Source organism: Eptesicus fuscus, chromosome 11, assembly GCF_027574615.1.
Source record: "Eptesicus fuscus isolate TK198812 chromosome 11, DD_ASM_mEF_20220401, whole genome shotgun sequence".
Taxonomy (NCBI): Eukaryota; Metazoa; Chordata; class Mammalia; order Chiroptera; family Vespertilionidae; genus Eptesicus; species Eptesicus fuscus.
Window position 1 is genome coordinate 35797928 of NC_072483.1, and position 10584 is coordinate 35808511.

The 10584-nt window shown below is 37.8% G+C and overlaps 1 pseudogene; it reads right to left on the reverse strand.

The window, feature by feature from the left end:
* Positions 1 to 8781: 8781 nt before the first annotated feature.
* Positions 8782 to 8915, reverse strand: LOC114230512 (U2 spliceosomal RNA; annotated as a pseudogene).
* Positions 8916 to 10584: the final 1669 nt, after the last annotated feature.

Below are 10584 nucleotides of genomic sequence, written 5' to 3' on the forward strand. Positions count from 1 at the left end.
TTGTCAGGAAGGATGTAGTAAGGAGGAGAAGGCTGACGTATACACATGTCCAGACTCTGCAGTCCTAAGGACTCTCACCCATACCCAAAGTACCAAGAACAATACCAGTTTTTATCTGAAATATTATGTTGGAGTTAAAGAGAAAGACAGGAATATTATGCAAAATGAAAACTTTCAGTCTCAAACATAAATTTACTTACCAGTGTACTTATGAGCTTTGGTGCTAAAAAGAAAGAATTATTGTTCTGATTGAAATAACCGAATTATTTCACATCATAGATGATCATTTTCATTCATCCACAACTTTGGTATGTGTATTACACAGTCAAGCAATTAATACCCTTCTCTGCTATTCAGCAGAATTGTGATTAGAGGCAAAAATTCAAGATATTTGGACTTGTTAATACAATTTTTTAATTACAGGAAATATCTATACAGTCAAGTGAAAATTGGAAATCAGCATGTATGAGATTTATTTCTGAAGCTGAAAAAACCACTCAAATTTGGGTTTCTTAAGATCCTAATCTATGAAATTGCAATAATCACATATGCCTCCCTCTTACTTTACCTGGAGAGTGAAAATTAATAAGATATGTCTACACACATATGTAATACCTTATTAAATAAATGATAATTTGGAAAAAAATATATGTCTACAATGCTCTATAAGGTTTAAAAAATAGTTATTAAGGAATAAATTATAAAGTTTAAGAACAATATTCAGTAATTCATTTCTAACAAACTAAAAACAAAATTCTTACCTACTTCCAAAACAGACACCACACACACATCCATACCAATACACACACACACACACACACACACACACATCTTTATTGGTTGAGAGACAGTAAAAAGAAGAAAAGGAAAAATAATTTTCCATCCAAAAACTTCTCACCAATTTTAATGGTGGAATGGTCAATTAATTATGGAAGCTTTAATAAAATGAGGAATCTAGATATAGCAATCATTATCCCACCAATCTATCAAAGGATGTGGAACTACAGAACTCAGAATTTCAGAGAATGCTGAGTCTTTTCATTCATCTACTCTACACCTGCCTTGACAAATAAGAAATAAAAGGATCCTACAGAGGACCCAAGGTCACAATAAATGGGAGAAGGCTATTTAATTATCACATTTTTCTCTTTCCACTCCCAACCTGCTCATAGTTCTGAATAAGAACTATGATTACCAAAATACATAGCAGAGTTTAGAGTAAATCAAGCCTGCATTGCAAATCCCTCATTGTATAGTTCCTTCACAAACGTTTGCCCGAGGAATTATGCTAGAGCAAATTTATATTGGGAGACTAGAAATGCACTGGTGTCACTTCTAAATGACATTATTTTCAAAGGTGTCTTTCATTTTATTTTGTCCATCATTAATTTTATGGCACTTATCTAAGGGGTAAAAGTTTTCAATCTTATATCTTTTAGCCTTAGGACACCACTCATCAGTAGCGTGCTCCCACTTCTTTGACATAATGAAACATGCTTAATTCAGCTTTGCATCATGCACTGAGCCCAAGAAAGTGCTTTGTACATAATAGGTAATAAAGATAATGTTTAAAACTACTATCATTGCCCTAGCCGGTTTGGCTCAATCAATGGATAGAGCGTTGGCCTGCAGGACTGAAGGGTCCCAGGTTTGAAGGGTCCCAGGTTCGATTCTGGCCAAGGGTACATACCTAGGTTGCGGGCTCGATCCCCATTGTGGGGCGTGCAGGAGGAAGCCGATCAATGGTTCTCTCTCATCATTGATGTTTCTATCTCTCTCTCCCTTTCCCTTCCTCTCTAAAATGAATAAAAATATATTTTAAAAAATAAAGTTTAAAAAAAAAAACTATCATTAATGAACATCTGAATTAGTGTGGGTTCTCCAAGAAACAGACACCAGGATGTTTTAGAGGAAATATCTGTGAGAGAACAGGAAGAGGGAGCCAGGACACACCACAATGTAAGTGAAAGAAAAGGACAGAATGTTTGGTGGAAGTGTCCTCGCCTAGACAGCCCTGAAGTGTTCTATAGGAGAAGGGTACTAAGGTGTCCTAAAGCCAAGGTAACCACACTGAGGAGGCACTTGTCTTCCAGGAATAAACCTGCCTAGTATCCCTGATGCACCCAGTTATTGGCTGGGAGCAGCCTCATTACCAACACATTGGTGGGTTTCAGATCACAGACACTAATGCTCTAGGTTAGTCCGGCTACCTGTAGCTGGAGGCCTACAGGTCACCTTCTCCTGGTCACTATAGCACCTATCAGGTGTCAGGCCCTGGATCAGGTAGTTTATATATGTATCCTTCTGCATCACATCAACCTTGTAAAATAGTATGATCATCCCATCTTCACCCTTGAGGAAATTTTCATTCAGCAAGGTTCACCAACTTTCCTAAATGAATGCTAGTGTGGAGCAGAACTCAGACTGAAGTCCAGGTCTGTCTGGATCCAAAACGTATGTATGTATTTATTTATGCTAATTAATGCATAAATAAATGAGGCGCTAGCCTAAATGTCTAGGAGGCTTAGAAAGAAAAGTGCATTTAGGGATTCAAAGCTGATGCACCATAAAGTAAAACAAGAAGTCATTCAGCTAGTAGCTAATAAAAATTGTATTTTAAAAAAATAGACTTCCCATCTTGTTTTTCTCTCTACTAAGTTCTAATGTTTTGGTGTAGGTTGAGCTTTTATTATATCTATTTATACATATTTTATGAGGGAACATGAAGGCCTACCCCACAAGAAGCTCAACTTTGTTCATGGTTTCAGTCCTACTTATAAAACTGAATAATTAAGATTGTATGCAAATTCACTTGTGTACTTCCAGAGAGAAAGAGGTCCTTACACTCTGACCTATATTTGTTCAGCTCCATGGAAACCACTTCATTCCATTATCCACACACAATTTACATAAAACTAAGGGGAAAAAGGTAAGAGATGTAAAGTGGCACAACCTGAAAGGAAACAATAGGACAGCATTTATTACTGAGAAGTGGAGGGTAACCCAGAGGTATTTATTAAGCCTGTGCATGTAAAAAGAAAAAAAAAATCCTCTATAACAGTGAATCTGTCTCTAATAGCATAAGGCAGAGGGAAAGGAAAATCTACACTTCGTTCCAAAATAGACATCTGGACAATTCAGGTCTCTTACTCAATCTTGTTTCCACAAAAATAGGCTTTGGTGAACTGCAAAATTTTATATATACATATAAAATTATTTAACCACTACTTATTCCACCAAAAGAAAAATAACTCAGTCTCCAACCCTATTGCTGCTGTAATTGAAGAAAATTCATGGAATATTGCTTGAATTGTAGCATTACTTGTCTCAATCGTTCAATGCCTTATGCCACAGAAATCTGGCCATTCCACAAAAAGACTGCTCGGGAAGGTAAACCTAGCTGCCACTCCTCACCCCCGCTACATTTGATTATCCCATAAATACTGATTGCACAACATATTCTCAACAACAACAAAAAGAGTGCTTCTTTGAACAATTTTTTTCATGGAGTTTACTGTTCTGAAGCATGAATGAGTACTATGCCTCTTTCTGAACCAGGAAAATGGTTCTTGCCGTGGAAAACAAAGAATACGCCTACTGACCTTGAGAATGTTTGCTCTGTGTATGCATTCCACTTGAAGTAAAATGCTCCTGGCCTTGGGTATCAGAGTTGAGAAACACAGGCACACTGTGCTCTTAGAGTACAGCTGATTTAGCGCTGACACTTCCCTATTTGCCCAGCCAAAGTTCTTGCACAAATCACACTCCTCTGTAAAGGGGCAGGGGAAAAAACTGCTTCATCCAGTTTTTCTGCCTCAGGGCTGAATCAGATACACCTCAGCTTCAACTGTAAATCTCTCCCAGGATGTGAACTCCTAACTGGGACATCAACAACCTTGTCTAGGACAAGTACATTTTCAAGGAGTGGCAGCTTGAGACAAATATTCTGTCCCATTTACAAAAAAAAGCATAGTGAAATAAGTACGTCATATAATTTATTTAGAAAGGGATTCCTTTCCAGGTTACATTTCCACGTTGGCTGGTTAGGAAATGTGATGGGCAAGAGGGTGCAAAAGCTATTGAAGTAATAATGAGTGTTATCTTTTCTAATTGACCTCTATAAGTGCCTGGTTTTGAAATAAACTGGAAATGAACATTGTATGTGTCTATAAACATGTTCTAGTCTTTGGGTTAGTGCATTTTTAAGTGCCAATATGGCAGTTACCAAAATCATAATTCATTATAACCGGTAGAAAAATTATCTGATTATAATCTGAGTATCATTTATTACTTTCATCATTGTTAATTCTCCTGGAAAGACAATGTTCAGCTCAGCTGTGGTTTTCATCTCAAATGCAGATAACCATCCTAACTAAAAGAAAGAATATTTGGTTTTAGACTTTGAAAGGAATTTAAATAGTTTCTATGGCAAATTGATGACAAACAGTAAGAAGACTTATCCATCTAATCTTATAAACACTGAAGATCCCTACCAAACTGACATCAATTGCAAATAAAATCTATAACCAGAGGTTTTATAAAGTATTTCACAGGAGAATTATAACAAGCACTCCACATGAGCAAGGAGAACAAATCGTCCCGGTCAACTCGAATGTTTTCCTGATTTCATGGTGGGTCAGTTAATCTCCTAAGGACACTTAGGAAGTATTATTCTCTCCCACTGTAGCAAAAAAAAAAAAAAAAAAAAGGACAACTTCAATGGCAAGCTAAGAAGTTTTCAATTATACTCAGTGTGTAGCAAAGGAAACTCAGTGTGTAGTAAATGTCCATTGAAACAATGATATAGAAATCTAATTTGATAAGAGTGAAAAAGTAAATTGAAAGAAAAAGAATATAGAACAAGGTCATTCCTGAGCTGAATGGGAATGTCACTGGACTAGTCTTCTCTGTCTCTACTCCCAACATGCCTGTCCTGGGTCTAACATGTATTCTGGAGACAGCAAGCATATAGAGTGACCTCAAGAAGGTGTGAAGTCAGGCTTTAGAGGGCCCTTTGAAGGACATGCTGGTCTACATAGAGGACCAGGTTGTCTCCTGTGAGTTTAACAGTGACACTTATTCCTCTGTCTCTGATGCCTGAGCCAGCATTGCCCTCAGTGATCACATTGTCAAGCTCATTTACTGGTATGACAATAAATTTGGCTCTATAACCACACACACACACACACACACACACACACACACACACACACACACACACATGTAGAAGGCAGGAAGATCATTTAGAAAACAGTGAAATAGCATCAATTTTCATTAAGAATGCACCAAGACCGCCAAGAGACACATGAAAACATGCTCAACATCACTAATTATCCGAGAGATGCAAATCAAAACAACAATGCGGTACCATCTCACACCTGTCAGAATGGCTATCATCAACAAATCAACAAACGACAAGTGTTGGCGAGGATGCGGAGAAAAAGGAACCCTCGTGCACTGCTGGTGGGAATGCAGACTGGTGCAGCCACTGTGGAGAACAGTATGGAGTTTCCTCAAAAAACTGAAAATGGAACTCCCATTTGACCCAGTAATCCCACTCCTGGGAATATATCTGAAGAAACTAGAAACACCAATCAGAAAGGATATATGCACCCCTATGTTCATAGCAGCACAATTCACCATAGCTAAGATTTGGAAACAGCCTAGGTGCCCGTCAGCAGATGACTGGATCAGAAAACTGTGGTACATCTACACAATGGAATACTACGCTGCCATAAAAAAAGAAGGAATTCTCATCATTTGCAGCAACCTGGATGGAATTGGAGAACATTATGTTAAGTGAAATAAGCCAGTCAATGAAAGAAAAATACCACATGATCTCACTCATTTATGGATAATAAAGAACATTATAAACTTGAACAAAAAGACAGATACAGAGACAGTAAAGCATCAAACAGACTGTCAAATTACAGGGGGAAAGTTAGGGAGAGGTGGGGGAGATAAGAGATCAATCAAAGGACTTGTATGCATGCATATAAGCATAACCAACGGATGCAAAACTCTGGGGGGTGAGGGCATATATGGGAGTGGGGTGGGGGGTGGCAATGGTAAGATATGTACACATATAATACCTTAATTAAAAAAATTGAAAAAAAAAAAACCTAAAAAAAAAAAAAAGAATGCACCAAGAAAGGTGGAAAGGGTGATGGGAGAGAGGCAGTGAAAGTAAACTCGAGAACATCACAAGTGATTGCATATTGGAACTAAGGGAGTCAGGAATGTGAGGAGGTTTGGGGAGATGGTTAGAGGAAAAATCACATTTTTGTTTGGAAAATGCTGCACTTAGAGACTTGCAGCAGGCAGGTGACAATATAAAGCAGAATCTCCAATAAAACATAAAGTGTATGGCAATAGCATTACTCATTATCCACTTGGAAGTAAGAGTTGAGTGTGCCTAATATTGCCAATATGGAGAAGTAGGCAGACTGATGATGACCAAGGACTGCCCCTTGGAAACCTTCTACTTTTAGAAGGTTAGAGGCAGAGAATGAATAAAGTAGGATGGTTCACAGGTGAATGAAAACCTAGAATTGTATCATATAAAACTTTATTTGCAAAAGACTAAGGAATTGTTGAATGATGAGGTCCTGGGGGTTGCAGACTTCAAGAAGGGCATGAGAACAAAAGGCAAAGTAGCTTAAAACAGTTTGCTTAAAAGATTTGGGGGGAATCTTCCACATCCCATCCTGTAAGCTGAGTGAAGTCCATTGAAACAAAAGTTAAAGATGCCAGTGCCTGGCAGATACACTAAACATGGCATTGAGGACAAAAATAAAGGAGGGAGGGATGAACACTTATTTCTCACAACCAAGAATGAGTGGGGAAAGAATAAGATGCATTTCAAGAGTGTAAAACTGAGGTTGAGGCGGAATGTCTGAAGGAATCTGCAGAGAAAGCAGAGCTGGAGAACCATAAGTTGTAGGCTGGAGAGCTGCAATAGTGAGAAGTTTGGAGCATGCCCTGTGGAGACAGGAATAGTATAAACAATCAATTGCACTTTCATATCGCTATGTCTTCCCACCATTAGGAAGGTATCCCCCTTCACCCCCATGTGATTCCTTCCTTTATTTAAGATCCTAATTGGCTTTCAAAATAATTGGGTAACTGATATCCTGGATAAAAAGTTAACCCACCCACTGAAATTTATGATCTGCAACTATGTACTAACTTGTTCTTCTACAATTTAAGAAATTAAAGATGCTAACCAGTTGCTACATTTAAAGTAAAGAAAAAATTTAAGTCTTCATTTCTTACTTTCATTAATCCTGCTACCAGAGTATCAGGAAAATCAATGCTGACTCCTTAGATAACAAGAGCCTTGGCAAATCACATTTGGCCCCTTCAAATTGCTTCTATCATGTCTAACTCCATTTAGTACAATACATACCATTGTTTTCTTGGCCTAAATTGTCACATCCTGTTGCTCTGCATGAGTCTAAGTGCCAAGTTACGCCCTAGAGAGGGATGTTTTCCAATGGTGGGTCTCTGGCACAGTTTCTTAGTAAGAACCTTAGTTCCAGATGAAAGATTTAGGAAGTAGAACAAGCAAATTGCCAAGGAGAACATTCTAAGTGAAACATGGAATTGAGGTGGATTTTGAAGTCCTGGCACATGTTTTATGTGTGTGGTATTAAATCTTTCTCTGGCTATGTACAATAAAATCACTTTAGCCAGAATTCAAATAGTTAATATTAAAAAGACACCAAATGTTTAGTTAAGAGTGTGTCTTATAATCTATCTGATGAAAATAGTAAGACAATATTTCATTAACATACAAGAAATGAAATCTTGGCTGGAATTTTTTTTATTTTTATTGATTTATTGAAATTACATTGGTGAATAAAATTATATAGGTTTCAGGTGTCTAATTCTATAATATATCATCTGTATATTGTATTGTGTGTTCAACACCCAAAGACAAATCTCCCTCCATCACCATTACCTTTAATCTCTCTACTTCCCCCACCATGGTCACTAACTGGAATTTCTTGAAGAAAAATTTATCTCCAGGAAACCTAATTGGAAAGCACAGAAACTATCTAAATCCCCAGGATAATCAGGGCTCTCCAACATCTCTTTTCTCAAAAAACATCTCCAACATCTCTTTTCTCAAAAGAAATCTACTCCTGGAATTATTACAAGGTTCGGAATGGAGATAATAGTATAACAGTTCCAAGTCACCATTTGTGTGCCATATTCACACTAGGAAGGTAGAAAGGAATGTTGAAGAATGATCTGACTCAGTCCTACATCCATGGATAGTTAAACATACCATCAAGAAGAGACCTCTCCTCTCCTCTCTCCTCCCTTTTCCTTCTTTCCTCCTCCTCCTCTTCCTCATCCTCTTAATTCTCCTCCCCTCTTCCTCCTTCTTCTCAGAGACGATCCACTCTAGTGTTTTATTAGCACAATAATTAAATTCTTTCAAATTTAATCAAAAATTATCCACACTAATATTTGGTTTTATAAGTATATTTATAAAGTGGGAATAATTTACATCTTTACTTTTAAAAAATAAAACCACCTGGGAAGTGTGGCTCAACACAGCCCCAAAAGGTCACCAGTTCGATTCCTGTTCAAGGTACATGCATGGGTTTTGGGCTCAAATCCCCTGTAGGCAGCTAATCTCTCTCTCTCTCTCTCTCTCTCTCTCTCTCTCTCTCTCTCTGAAATCAATAAAAACATATAAAAAAGAAAATATTAAAAATGAAACTTCTTACTAGCTAAATAGCCAAACATCTTTTCACTCTCAAACCTTTGGAGAGTTTATTTCCTTTCCTTGTAATGATTTTTATTGTTTTCCTCTAGGCTAGCATTATTTTCACCACATACCTTTATTAAGCTGGTAAGAATAGATACTACACACAATCTTAGCCAACAGGCTGAGAAGCAATCTCTCCACATACCTTTCAAAGTATACATATTCAAGGTAAAATTTGAATCAATGTGAGAATCATTACACATTTTTTAGAGCTTCCTCAGGATTGTGGTGATTTTCACTAGACCTATATAGCCTACCAGTGTCTGTTCACTAACACTAAGAATAAAACAGAAGCAGAGGCTGACCCAAGGACAAGGCTGTTTTTCCACTAAGTGGAATACAAATATTCCAGAAGTATAACAAGCTAACAGTGAAAGTTCATAGATTCCCAAGTAATGGGAAAATTATAGCTTTTACTTCATTGAAACGTGGCAGATGTCCCTAGTAGCACACCAAAATCTGTTTTTAGTTTTTCCTTTTATAATAACGAGAATACACCTGGATACGTGATTAGATTATGTTTCCAGCCCCACTCGAAGTGAATGTGGTTACAGGACTTAGGTCTCTCCACCGAAATGAATGAAAGGCAGCATACCTCCTATTTCTGGATTTGAGCTAGAAAGAATGGGTATGCCTGTTCTGTGCTGTCTTTCACCCTCTACCTGCTAAATGCAAATGGCAATGAGGCCCTAGAGCAGTGGATATATTTTGCCCTCCTGGGGACATCAAACAATGGTTGGAGACATTTTTATTGGGCAGGAGGAGGGAGGGAGTGCTGCTGCTGCCTTCTAGTGATTGAAGGCCAGGGATGCTGCTAAGCTTCCTAGAGTGCACAGGATAACCACCCTCCACCCCACCCCCCACCCACCAAACGCTGTCAATAGTGTCAATGTTGAGGAACTGTACTGTAGCGGATGTCAGAGCTAGAATATTGTATGAACCCAGGTCCTTGGATGACTGCGTAGAGAAGAGCGACCCTGCCTGCTGAACACTACCCAGTACCACTACCAGAACTAGATATAAAGATATACTGTGTTGAATCTAAGACATTTTGAGACCATTTGTTACCACAAACCAGTTCATCCTAACAAGGAAGCTAGATAATATATAATTTTTAATATGTAAATGATCTTGAGCTCCTACTCTTATGGGTCTCTATCAACCTTCTACTTATTCCTTTTTTGGTTCCTTCATAGCTATATTGGCATTTTTACATTCTTTTATGTTGTTGTGTGTTTACTTGTATAGGATGTGCTTATTGTTTGTTTTTGGTTTTGTTTGGGTGCATTGATCCTCCTGAAACAAAATCCCTATGAGGACAGGTGACAGGCCTCTCTCACAGATATATATACATCTTTGTATTGTGCCTGGTATGGAGTTTGACATTAATATTTGTTAATTACATAAATTGCAGAAAATGATATGAAGAAAGGAACAAAGGCTGCAAGGTTGATCTTAGATAAATTGTTTCTAGTAAATTAGCTGAAAACAATCAAGGGTTCATCTTCTAACCCAGTGGTCGGCAAACTCATTAGTCAACAGAGCCAAATATCAACAGTACAATGACTGAAATTTCTTTTGAAAGCCAAATTTTTTAAACTTAAACTTCTTCTAACACCACTTCTTCAAAATAGACTCACCCAAGCCATGGTATTTTGTGGAAGAGCCACACTCAAGGGGCCAAAGAGCCGCAGTTTGCCGACCACGGTTCTAACCACACAAAACTATGAAGAAATGAGTCATTCTAGACTTTTGCTTGGAAGCAACATTATAGTCACCAGATGGTAATCCTTAGGAGTACT